We start from the raw sequence: 14114 nt of genomic DNA, 5'->3' as shown, positions 1-14114 counted from the left end.
GGTGTTACAGCGGTGTAGAGCTGCGTATGGAAGCTATTCAGCCAGGGGTTCTTCCTGTGGCCATCAGGGAGAAGCTGAGGCCGGCATGGAGCACACGGGGGGACGTGCGTGACGTCACAGGTCATCCAATGGCTTCCGGGTACACTCCAGGGGGAGGGCTTCCACCGAGGGAGGGTTCTGGCAGTGAATAAGCGGTGGATAGGCTACACGCTCGGAGCAGCTGCTCCTTCAATAGGCCTGGGGGGGGGAGTGTCAGTGGTGTGCTATTTATATGCCGGCGCCATGGGACAACAAGACCCAGCGCCGACTACAAAGCACAGCACTGAATGTGGCCAGAAACAATAGACTGGAATGCTATAGGCGGGGAAGCACACATGGGAGAGAGTCTAAAACAAGAGACTATAGTGTACAGGTGGTAGATAACTATAGTTCCATCAGTAATAATATTATGGCCGCACTGGAGTAATACAATGAACACTAAAAAACATATGGTAGACTGACATATGGGGAAGAGGCACATAAGGACTGAATAAAATATAAAAAAATATATATAAGATATAGAATATAAAATATAAAAATATATAGAATAAAAAATGTACAAAAAATATATATATGATCTATATAAAAAATATATGTTATGAATAAAAACTGTGTACATTCTGTATACAGATAATAAACACTAATAGTAAAACTATTAATTAAAAAGTGTGGTAATTAGGGAAGAGGTAGGGCTGTATATAAGGAGAATGTATATATGCCTGCCAGGGCAGGACTTAGGGTGGGGGGGGGCCCTGGGCTTGAGTCACTTTCGGGCCCTACCTTCTATACATTACCTTAAATAGAACAAAATGTTGACTGGTACCGTAGACAGTGTTACATGTTAAAAAAATGTAATAATCTATTTATATGACCACTGACTGAAGCTTGAAAACCGTGACACTGATGACAGATGACACTAATTTGTGGCACTGATGACAGATGGCACTAATACGTGGGACTGATGACACGTGGCACTGATGACAGATGGCACTAATACGTGGCACTGATGACAGATGGCACTAATACGTGGCACTGATGACAGATGGCACTAATACGTGGCACTGACACGTGACACTGATGACAGATGACACTAATATGTGGCACTGATGACACGTGGCACTGATGACAGATGGCACTAATACGTGACACTGATGACACGTGGCACTGATGACAGATGGCACTAATAGGTGGCACTGATGACAGAGGGCACTAATACGTGGCACTGATGACATGTGACATTAATAACAGATGGCACATGAAACTGACAGGTGGCACTGATTACAGATGGCACTGATACATGGCACTGATGACACGTGACACTGGCAGGTGGCACTGATAGATGGCGCTGGGGACAGATGGCACTGGGGACAGATGGCGATGGGGACATTTGGCACTGATAGGTGGCAGTGGGGACAGATGGCACTGATAGGTGGCACTGGGGACAGATGGCACTATGTTGTGTAGTGTAACTGTAACTAGTGTGAGCGTTCACTCACCGCTGCAGCCGTTCGCTCTCCCTCCTCACACGCTGTCTCTGTGTGAGGAGGAAGAGCCGGCGATTAGAGATAATCTCATATGTTTACACATGAGATCATCTCCCATTGTACACTCCAATCGAGTGCTAAATGGCCGCTATGATTGGCCATTTAGCACGATCTCTAATTGGCTGTGTCCAAGGGACACGGCCAACACAGAACTTCCCCGATGCGCGCCCGCGGCGGCGCGCAGAGGGGAAGTAAACAGGAGGACGTCCAGGGACGCCCTCCCTGCAATTGGCGTCCGAGCTGTAGCCGTCTTTTGGCTATAGCGCGGGCGCCGCGGGGCCCATGGGCTTGAGCCCAGTCAAGACCAATAGTAAGTCCGGCCCTGATGCCCCTGCGCATAATGGGGCGCTGCACGTATGTAATAATGTTGGGTAATCCAAAGAAAAAGGGGGGATGGGGGGGGGTATATGACTGTGTAACTAGTGTATGTGGAATAAAGGGATGGGGGGGAGGAGGGAAGGGAGAGGGATATGGGAGGAGGGGGGGGAGGAGAAGGGGTGGAAGGGGGGGAGGGAAAAGAGGGGGTGGGGGTGGAAACAGAGAGGGGGGGTTTTAAGGGGGTAAGGGGGGAAAAAAGAGGGGAAGGGTGGGAAAATAATATAAATGAGGACAATGACTGTATATGGGCTGGGCTGAAGGATAATAACCATTCATTCCCAAAAGTGCACGTGCTCTGTCGAGGACAGAGGGAGAGAGAATGTTGGTATGGCCTCATGAGGAGACGAGGTGACTCATAGCAATGTATGTACCTCGATTTCCTAGTTTAGCCCGCCGGGTGTGAGGGTACCCAAGGAATAGATCCAGTAAGTCTCTTGTTGACACAAACGTTTGTAACGTTCGGCTGCAGGGTATGTGGTGGGAATGGCTTCAATAACCCACACACCAAGACCAGCCGTAGACTGGCCATGGTGTGTAAGGAAATGTTTAGGGACGCTGTGGTGGTCTCGGCCCTTTTCAATGAAGCGCCGATGTTCCCCAAAACGTGCCCTGAGTGCCCTTATGGTTCGGCCAACATAAAATAACCCACAGGGACAGGTCAGGCAGTACACAACAAAGTCCGTGGAGCAGTTGTAGAATTCTTTAAAGGTGTAACTTTTGCCTTTGACATTGAAAGTTTTTTGACCGTGGCGTACGAACTGGCAAGTGAGACAGAGGGGTTTTTACATTGATAGTTCCCTCTGAGGGGTATGAGAACAGGTTGCGAAGAGATCGTTTGAAAAGACTTGATTTTGCTAGGTGCGATTTTGCTCTTAATGTTCCTAGATCTTCTGTATGTTACTTTTGGTTTGGTACCAACTGTAGTTTTCAAGTGAGGGTCTTCCAGAAGAATAGACTAGTGTGACTCCAATATTTTTTCCATTTTCTTATGTTTATGGTGAAATTGTGTCATGAAACGGGTTGGTTGCTTGACGACAGGTGAGGAGTTATTGCGACTGGTGGGAAGCTTGTGGTAGTTGTTGAAAGCTGCGTCAATGAGTGGAGCAGGGTATCCTTTGTCTTGGAATTTTTTAGACAAAAGTTGGCCATGGATTTCATAATCCGAACTGGCTACGGGTGATATTACTGACCCATCTGGGATGGTGGCAGCTGGTGTAGTGTATAAAAGAATTGCCTGCAGTAGGTTTAATGGTTTATATGGTGTATATGGTTTCATTGTCATGGCAAAGTTCAAGGTCTAGGAATGCCAGAGTATCAGGGTCAGCCACGTGGGTGAAGGATAGGCCCAAGGTATTAGTGTCACAATACTGTACAATACCGTACAAAAGTGAGAATGTCATCAAGTGTACCATCCCAGATGATCACTATGTCATCGATATATCGGCCCACCCCCTCTTTTCCCTCCCCCCCTCCTTCCACCCCTTCTCCTCCCCCCCTCCCATATCCCTCTCCAACTACAGTATTTAGTCATTTCCCCACCCCCACCCCTTTTTCTTTGGATTACCCAACATTATTACATACGTGCAGCATCCCATTGTGTGCAGGTATATATACATTCTCCTTATATACAGCCCTACCTCTTCCCTAATTACCACACTTTTTAATTATTAGTTTTACTATTAGTCTTAATTATCTGTATACGGAATGTACTCAGTTTTTATTCATAACATATATTTTTTATATAGATTATATATATATTTTTTTATTCTATATATTTTTTTTTCATATTTTATATTTTATATTCTATATCTTATATTTTTATTTTATTTTATTCAGTCCTTATGTGCCTCTTCCCCATATGTCAGTCTACCATATGTTTTTTAGTGTTCATTGTATTACTCCAGTGCGGCCATAATATTATTACTGATGGAACTATAGTTATCTACCACCTATACACTATAGTCTCTTGTTTTAGACTCTCTCCCATTTGTGCTTCCCCGCCTATAGCATTCCAGTCTATTGTTTCTGGCCACATTCAGTGCTGTGCTTTGTAGTCGGCGCTGGGTCTTGTTGTCCCATGGCGCCGGCATATAAATAACACACCACTGACACTCCCCCCTCAGGCCTATTGAAGGAGCAGCTGCTCCGAGCACGTAGCCTATCCACCGCTTATTCACTGCAAGAACCCTCCCTCGGTGGAAGCCCTCCCCCTGGAGTGTACCAGGAAGCCGTTGGATGACCCGTTACGTCACGCACATCCCCTGTGCGCTCCACGCTGGCCTCAGCTTCTCCCTGATGGCCACAGGAAGAACCCCTGGCCGAATAGCTTTCATCCGCAGCTCTACACCGCTGTAACACCATTCGGATTGGGGCTCGAGGAATCCATCATGGACCGCCTACACACAGATGAGCTTTTTATCTATGTCATTCCTGTAAGTGTTTACTATATGATGTGTCATTAAAAGTACATACTAATACTGCACTCAGGCGGCGCTTCTCTTCTTTACCCCCTTCTTGCCTACCACAGAGCCAGCTCTCTGAGGACAGCAGCCACCTTTCAGATAAACCACTAAACCAGTTTTTTTATATACTCTGAACTGTCAGATACCTACTTAACACCTGGACTGCGTGTACTACAGCTATGGACTAAATGCCTGGCTAACCCATATATCCCTACTATTGTATGCATTTTTGTACGTGTGCTTACAGTTACTATTACCTTTATTTGGACTCAAATGAAGGTGTAGAACCATCTCAAAGGATGATCAGAGGAAATGGACAGCACCTGAGTTAAATATATAAGTGTCACAGCAAAGGGTCTGAATACTTAGGACCATGTGATATTTCAGTTTTTCTTTTTTAATAAATCTGCAAAAATGTCAACAATTCTGTGTTTTTCTGTCAATATGGGGTGCTGTGTGTACATTAACCACTTGAGCCCCGGACCATTATGCTGCCTAAGGACCAGAGGTCTTTTTCCAATTTGGCACTGCGTCGCTTTAACTGCTAATTGCGCGGTCATGCAATGCTGTACCCAAACGAAATTTGCGTCCTTTTCTTCCCACAAATAGAGCTTTCTTTTGATGGTATTTGATCACCTCTGCGGTTTTTATTTTTTGCGCTATAAACGGAAAAAGACCGAAAATTTTGAAAAAAAATGATATTTTCTACTTTTTGTTATAAAAAAAATCCAATAAACTAAATTTTAGTCATACATTTAGGCCAAAATGTATTCGGCCACATGTCTTTGGTAAAAAAAATGTCAATAAGCGTATATTTATTGGTTTGCGCAAAAGTTATAGCGTCTACAAACTAGGGTACATTTTCTGGAATTTACACAGCTTTTAGTTTATGACTGCCTATGTCATTTCTTGAGGTGCTAAAATGGCAGGGCAGTACAAAACCCCCCCAAATGACCCCATTTTGGAAAGTAGACACCCCAAGGAAATTGCTGAGAGGCATGTTGAACCCATTGAATATTTATTTTTTTTGTCCCAAGTGATTGAAAAATGACAAAAAAAAAAAAAAAAAAATATTTACAAAAAGTCGTCACTAAATGATATATTGCTCACACAGGCCATGGGCCTATGTGGAATTGCACCCCAAAATACATTTAGCTGCTTCTCCTGAGTATGGGGATACCACATGTGTGGGACTTTTTGGGAGCCTAGCCGCGTACGGGGCCCCGAAAACCAATCACCGCCTTCAGGATTTCTAAGGGTGTAAATTTTTGCTTTCACTCTTCACTGCCTATCACAGTTTCGGAGGCCATGGAATGCCCAGGTGGCACAAAACCCCCCAAAATGACCCCATTTTGGAAAGTAGACACCCCAAGCTATTTGCTGAGAGGCATATTGAGTCCATGGAATATTTTATATTTTGACACAAGTTGCGAGAAAGTGACACTTTTTTTTTTTTTTTTTTTTTTTTTTCATAAAGTTGTCACTAAATGATATATTGCTCACACAGGCCATGGGCATATGTGGAATTGCACCCCAAAATACATTTAGCTGCTTCTCCTGAGTATGGGGATACCACATGTGTGGGACTTTTTGGGAGCCTAGCCGCGTACTGGACCCCGAAAACCAATCACTGCCTTCAGGATTTCTAAGGGTGAAAATTTTTGATTTCACTCTTTACTGCCTATCACAGTTTCGGAGGCCATGGAATGCCCAGGTGGCACAAAACCCCCCCAAATGACCCCATTTTGGAAAGTAGACACCCCAAGCTATTTGCTGAAAGGCATGGTGAGTATTTTGCAGCTCTCATTTGTTTTTGAAAATGAAGAAAGACAAGAAAAAACATTTTTTTTTTTTCTTTTTTCAATTTTCAAAACTTTGTGACAAAAAGTGAGGTCTGCAAAATACTCACTATACCTCTCAGCAAATAGCTTGGGGTGTCTACTTTCCAAAATGGGGTCATTTGGGGGGGTTTTGTGCCACCTGGGCATTCCATGGCCTCCGAAACTGTGATAGGCAGTGAAGAGTGAAATCAAAAATTCACGCCCTTAGAAAGCCTGAAGGCGGTGCTTGGTTTTCGGGGTCCTGTACGCGGCTAGGCTCCCAAAAAGTCTCACACATGTGGTATCCCCGTACTCAGGAGAAGCAGCAGAATGTATTTTGGGGTGTAATTTCACATATTTCCATGGCATGTTTGAGCAATATATCATTTAGTGACAACTTTGTGCAAAAAAAAAAAAAAAAAAAAAAAAATTTGTCTCTTTCCCGCAACTTGTGTCGCAATATAAAATATTCCATGGACTCGACATGCCTCTCAGCAAATAGCTTGGGGTGTCTACTTTCCAAAATGGGGTCATTTGGGGGGGTTTTGAACTGTCCTGGCATTTTATGCACAACATTTAGAAGCTTATGTCACACATCACCCACTCTTCTAACCACTTGAAGACAAAGCCCTTTCTGACACTTATTGTTTACATGAAAAAGTTTTTTTTTTTTGCAAAAAAATTACTTTGAACCCCCAAACATTATATATTTTTTTAAAGCAAATGCCCTACAGATTAAAATGGTGGGTGTTTCATTTTTTTTTTTCACACAGTAATTGCGCAGCGATTTTTCAAACGCATTTTTTGGGGAAAAAACACACTTTTTTTAATTTTAATGCACTAAAACACGCTATATTGCCCAAATGTTTGATGAAATAAAAAAGATGATCTTAGGCCGAGTACATGGATACCAAACATGACATGCTTTAAAATTGCGCACAAACGTGCAGTGGCAACAAAATAAATACATGTTTAAAAGCCTTCAAAAGCCTTTACAGGTTACCACTTTAGATTTACAGAGGAGGTCTACTGGAAAAATTACTGCACTCGATCTGGCCTTCACGGTGATACCTCACATGCATGGTGCAATTGCTGTTTATGTTTGACGACAGACCGCCGCTTGCGTTCGCCTTAGCGCGAGAGCAGGGGGCGACAGGGGTGTTTTTTTTTTTTTTTTTTTTTTTTCTTTATTATTTTTTTGCTTTTTTAATCTTACTTTTAAACTGTTCCTTTCATATTTTTTTTTTTAATCATTTTTATTGTTATCTCGGGGAATGTAAATATCCCCTATGATAGCAATAGGTAGTGACAGGTACTCTTTTTTGAAAAAATTGTGGTCTATTAGACCCTAGATCTCTCCTCTGCCCTCAAAGCATCTGACCACACCAAGATCGGTGTGATAAAATGCTTCCCCAATTTCCCAATGGCGCTATTTACATCCGGCGAAATCTAAGTCATGAAATACTCGTAGCTTCCGGTTTCTTAGGCCATAGAGATGTTTGGAGCCACTCTGGTCTCTGATCAGCTCTATGGTCAGCTGGCTGAATCACCGGCTGCATTCTCAGGTTCCCTGTTGAGACAGGAGAGCCAGAGAAAAACACGGAAGACGGTGGGGGGGGGGGGGGCATTCCCTCCCACGGCTTGTAAAAGCAGTCTAGAGGCTAATTAGCCGCTAGGATTGCTTTTACATGAAAGCCGACCGCTGGCTGAAAAGAATGATACCAAGATGATACCTAAACCTGCAGGCATCATTCTGGTATAACCACTCAAAGTCGTGAATGGCGTACCTGAAGACAAAAAAATGGTTAACAATGGTTAACAATAAAGCACAGTAAAGTGTAAATAATTACACACCTGAAAAACAAACATGATAAAACATAATAACAATAACAATAACAATAAAACATTGCAGAATAGAATACAGTAAAAAAGAGCAGAACAATAGAGAGAGAGAATAGAGAGAGAGAGAACAAAAAAACAACAACTATTTTTTTTTATTTCATATTTTTTTTTTTTTTTACACTTTTTTTGTAACTAACTTTTATAACGGTAACCGGTTCCAGGTTCGGGTCTCTCAAAATGCGATGGCATCTTGGGAGACCCTGTGAAAGTGTGTCCTAGTCTGTGCAATGCTGTACCCTACGCTAATACTCAACTAGTGAATGGTAGCGTTCAAAACATTCACCAATGCAAAGACCAGGATTGTCAGGACAGGAGGGACAATAATAGCGGGTGTCACGCCTATATCCGCGCTTGCTGCAGACACGACATCTTTTTTGGGGGGTTCGTTGGGTAGGGGTACTCGGGAGGACATAAAGAAAATGCCTCTCATGCAGCCGACTGCATTTGGTTGGGGATGTGAATGGGGGAAGTACGGGCGCTGCAGAAGCGGTGGGTTCCCAATTAGGATTGGCGAATGCAGCAGGAAGGGCACTATGGGCACGACAGGCCTGTGTTTGTCTTTTTGGTGGCAGCGGGACACTACTTGTGCTTGCCACCTCACCAGCTTCAACTGCACTTATGGGACTCGCCACGTCACCAAGTGTTACTGCAGTGCTGGTTTGACTACGACCGGGGTGTACTAGGCCGCTGGCGCTTGCCAGTTCACCAAAACGCTACCAAAAAACGTTAGCGATCGCAGGGATCAGGCCTGACTCTGCGAACGCTGCAGTTATGCGTTTAGTGTTTTGTAAGTGTCAGTGATCGATCGATACTGCACTTGGGTGGGCTGGGCCGGGCCGGGCGGAGGGGCAAAACGCAGGTGCTAGCAGGTATCTGGGCTGATCCCGCTAACACTGCGTTTTTGGGAACCCTAAACTGCTGGTGACGCTAGTATAGATCTGATCGGATCAGATATTGATGCGATCAGATACTATACCACTAAGGGAGGTGTACGGTGCGTGCGTGGGTGTTAGCGCTACTGGCGCTAATCTGACGCTGCCTGGGGCTGGTGCTTGCCAGTTCACCAAAACGCTACAAAAAAAACTGTTAGCGATCGCAGGGATCAGGCCTGACTCTGCGAACGCTGCAGTTATGCGTTTAGTGTTTTGTAAGTGTCAGTGATCGATCGATACTGCACTTGGGTGGGCTGGGCTGGGCCGGGCGGAGGGGCAAAACGCAGGTGCTAGCAGGTATCTGGGCTGATCCCGCTAACACTGCGTTTTTGGGAACCCTAAACTGCTGGGGACGCTAGTATAGATCTGATCGGATCAGATATTGATCCGTTCAGATACTATACCACTAAGGGAGGCGTATGCTGCGTGCGTGGGTGTTAGCGGTACTGGCGCTAACCTGACGCCTGGGGCTGGTGCTTGCCAGTTCACCAAAATGCTACCAAAAAAACTGTTAGCGATCGCAGGGATCAGGCCTGACTCTGCGAACGCTGCAGTTATGCGTTTAGTGTTTTGTAAGTGACAGTGATCGATCGATACTGCACTTGGGTGGGCTGGGCGGAGGCACAAAACGCAGGTGCTAGCAGGTATCTGGGCTGATCCCGCTAACACTGCGTTTTTGGGAACCCTAAACTGCTGGGGACGCTAGTATAGATCTGATCGGATCAGATATTGATCCGTACAGATACTATACCACTAAGGGAGGCGTATGCTGCGTGCGTGGGTGTTAGCGGTACTGGCGCTAATCTGACGCTGCCTGGGGCGACGCATATCACCGCCGGGCGATCAGGGGGCTAAACCTTTATTTGGTAATAAACGGCGGGTGCCCTGACACTATAAAAAATAAACGAACTAACCAGCGTCATCCGTAACGGTTATACGGTGATCAGTGGTGAAAGGGTTAACTAGGGGGCAATCAAGGGGTTAAAACATTTATTAGGTAGTATATGGGGGTCCCTGACGCTATAAAACGCTGACGGCGAACCTAAATATTTACCTCACTAACTAGCGTCACCAGCGACACTAATACAGCGATCAGAAAAATGATCGCTTAGTGACACTGGTGACAGGGGGTGATCAAGGGGTTAAAACTTTATTAGGGGGGGTTAGGGGGGTACCCTAGACCTAAAGGGGGGTAATACTCACTGTCCCAACACTGTAACTGTCACAAACTGACACCATGCAGTAATCAGAAAAAAAAAAAAAAAAAACAAAAAAAAACTGCTGGTGTCAGTTTGTGACAGGGGGGGGGGGTGATTGGGGGGGGATCGGGGGGCGATCGGGGGGGGGATCGGGGTGTTTTGTATGCCTGGCATGTTCTACTGTGTGTGTGTGTGTTGGTGCACTCACATAGATGTCTTCTCTCCTCGGGCCGGAACGGAAAATACCGACCCCCCACCCGCGGAAGGCAAATCACGTACCCTGTACGTGATTTTGCCTGTCCGTGCCACTTTGCCGACGTACATCGGCGTGAGGCGGTCGTCAAGTGGTTAATGAGGGAAAAAATGAACTTAAATGATTTTAGCAAATGGCTGCAATATAACAAAGAGTGAAAAATTTAAGGGGGTCTGAATACTTTCCGTCCCCACTGTGTATATATATTTATTTATATATTTTTCGTTAGCAGAGACCCTGGGGCAGGGGTAGGCAACCTCAGCCCTACAGCTGTTCTGAACTACAAATCCCAAGAGACATTGCAAGACCCTGACAATCACAAGCATGACTCCTAGAGGCAGAGGCATGACGGTATTTGTAGTTTTACCACAGCTGGAGGGCAGAGGTTGCCTACTCCTGCCCTAGGGAATAAAATGCCTGTCGTTGCAATTTTTTATGTCACAAGTTATTTGCGAAGCAATTTTTCAAATGTGATTTTTTTTTTTTTTAGGAAAAAAACGCTTTCCTGGTGCCTCCATGGCAGCATACCAATGGTTGGTGGCTCCATCCTCGACCAACCCACAGGACCACATAACTCTATAAAAAAAAGAGTTACTCCCTCCCTCAGGTATTCTTTTTCCTGTCCTCATCCCTGCAGGATCACAGTCCAGCCCTACCTCACCGACATATGGTGTGACCATTGCAGGGTCATGCTCTCCTGCAGTATGGAGTCCCATTACTTGGGCTGCTAAATGCGCCATATAAGTATAGGAGCCCGTTTTTCTGTGGATCTTTTTGGGGCCTGTGGAGAGATCCAGGAGCATTTCCTTCTCCTCTGTGGTTATGGCTGGCTATCCCAAAGCAAGGTACCTTTCTGGAGCCTCCAGTGGCAAAATTTCTCTGCTTTCCAGGTACGCCGGCATACCGCCCCCTTCTGGGTGTGTGGGCGCTTCGTGCGCACCTCTGAACACAGCTTCGTCACCTCGGGGGAGGGGCGGGATCACGGCGGAATGTCAAGGCACATGACGCCACGCCGTTACACCGCTTAGCCTTCTGAGGCTAAGCGGCGGCCATCTTGGTATACTCTAGCCGAGATCTTCTATTTAAACACCCTATAGGTTCATTTAAGCCAGGCTGTCAGAGAGAAGACATCTCCAGGTGTCTTCTCCACCTTCTCTTCCCTTCCTATTATCATGGAGCCTGGCCAAGGTAGTGTTATATGTGTATATATATATATATATATATATATACACACACACACACACACACACACACACACGTACATGAGAGTGTATGTATGTATATATAAATAAATATATATATATATATATATATATATATATATATGTATATGCATGTACGTTTCAATAGTTTTATCGTGCCATTCCTATGCCTTTTTCATTTTAAATTTTTCCATCCCTAGCTGCCTCTGATATTACAATGCCGCATCAAAAAGATCCTCAACATACCACTAGGTAAGGGCTGCAACAAGCAGGTAAGTTCCTTTATTCAAAGAGCTTTTTTGGGCATATGGAAATATCCTTTTGTTTTTTCCGCAGCCCGTACCGAGAGTCATCCCGCAGATCTTCCCGCAGATGTTCTCCCGATAGGGGCCACAGAAGTTCTGGTCACTCGCATTCATCTTCTGCTCATGCTTCCCACAGCAGTCGGAAGTCACCCCAGCATACCTCAAGCAGGCATGACTCCCAGGGCGGGTCGACACATCCAGGGAAGAAGGCCTGTTGGGTCTGTGGGAGGCAAGCCATCCCTGGAAAATTGGCATGTAGCCAGTGCCTCCTGGAAGCCATGGCGGACAAGCAGGGATCCATAGACTCAATTGAAAATTTGATCAAGGATTCCATCTGGAAATTAGCCCTATCTCAAAATCAATCAGTTCTGCCTACGAGGAGAGAGCTGTGGAGACACTTATTCTCCAACCCAGTTCAGAAGCAAATTCAGAAGACGAATCGATTACAGCGGAAGAAAACTCGTCAACATTTGATTTCGCTTTAGTAGAATCTTTTGTTATCACAGTTAAAGATACGATTCAGTGGGAGGAAAATCCGGAACCTCCGTCCAAAACGAAAAAATATTTTCCTCACCTGACTAAGAAAGTTTCAAACTTCCCTATGATGGATGAAATTAGGGGAGTGGTTATGGATGAGTGGCAGAAAGTGGACAAGAGAACTGTCGCCTACAATCAGTTTCTCAAACTTTACCCACTGGCGGAGGCAGATGCTCAGCTCTTTGATTCCGTTTCGACTGTGAACGCGTTGGTCATGAGATTAGCCAAGAATACAACGTTGCCTTTAGAAGACGCAGTCTCCTTCAGGGATGTCCTGGACCGCAGGATCGACTCAGATCTTAAGAAGCTTTATCAGGCAACAGGGGGAGCCTGCAAGCCGGCAGTGGCTCTGTCTTCAATCTCCAGGGCCCCCAGGGTATGGTCAGATAATATCGAGACGGCTCCCAGGCGAGGCTTAGGTTCAGATGTAATCATTAAAGCACTGGATGAGTTGAAGCTAGCCTCAGATTTTATGACAGAAGCAGCCATCCATGTCCTGAGGTGTTCTTCTAGGGCCATGCTATACTCCATCACAGCCAGAAGGGCATTATGGCTAAAGCCAGGGTCGGCGGACATATCTTCAAAGCAGTCCTGGTGTCGCATCCCATATGATGGAAAGGCCCTGTTCGGCGAGAAGATGGATACAGCTATTACCAGAGTCACAGGTGGAAAGAGTGGCCTAATTCCCCAGGATAGGAGAAGGAAATTCGCTTCACGGCGTTACCAAACAAAGATCAAGGGATGCCAGAATATACCGTCCCGGTAAGGAGTACAGAAGAGGCTGGAAGGGCTCACAAGCCACCTTTCTCAAGTTGGGGAAGCCTAATGCCGCGTACACACGAGCGGAATTTCTGACAGAAAGAGTCCGATGGGAGCTTTTCATCGTATATTCCGACCGTGTGTATGCCCTATCCGACTTTTTCTGTCGAAAATTCAGACGGACTTAGATAGAGAACATGTTCTATATTTTTCCGATGGAACAAATTACTATCGGAAAAAACGCTTGTCTGTATGCTGTTCCGACGCACCAAAAATGACGCATGCTCTGAAGCAAGTACGAGATGGAAGCTATTGGCTAGTGGCTATTGAACTTCTGTTTTCTAGTCCAGTTGTACATGCTGTACATCACCGTGTTCTGGACGGTCGGAACTTGGTGTGACCGTGTGTATGCAAGACAGTTTGAGCGGAATTCCTTCGGAACTCCATCGTAAAAACCTTCAGAGTCGTGTGTACAGGGCATTAGGCTTTGACATTGATGGTTGAAAACCAGAAGTCTTTTTGATTCCTTACCCAAACAAACCAGTCCAGTGGGGGCAAGACTCAGGTCTTTCGCCCAGGTTTGGGTGGAAAATTGCACGGATCAATGGGCAATCTCCACGATCCTTCAAGGGCATTTTTGGAAATTCAAAAGCTGTCCTCCACCCTTTTCTTTTCAACCCACCAAAATTCTGATCACCAAGGAGAAGAAACAAGCTCTCTTTTAGTATATTCAAATACTTCTTCTACACCAACGGGCAGTACTGCCAGTACCAGACTCGGAG

The sequence above is a fragment of the Aquarana catesbeiana genome, linkage group LG09 (assembly GCF_042186555.1).
Source record: "Aquarana catesbeiana isolate 2022-GZ linkage group LG09, ASM4218655v1, whole genome shotgun sequence".
In the NCBI taxonomy this organism is placed as follows: Eukaryota; Metazoa; Chordata; class Amphibia; order Anura; family Ranidae; genus Aquarana; species Aquarana catesbeiana.
This window is presented reverse-complemented; position numbering follows the sequence as displayed.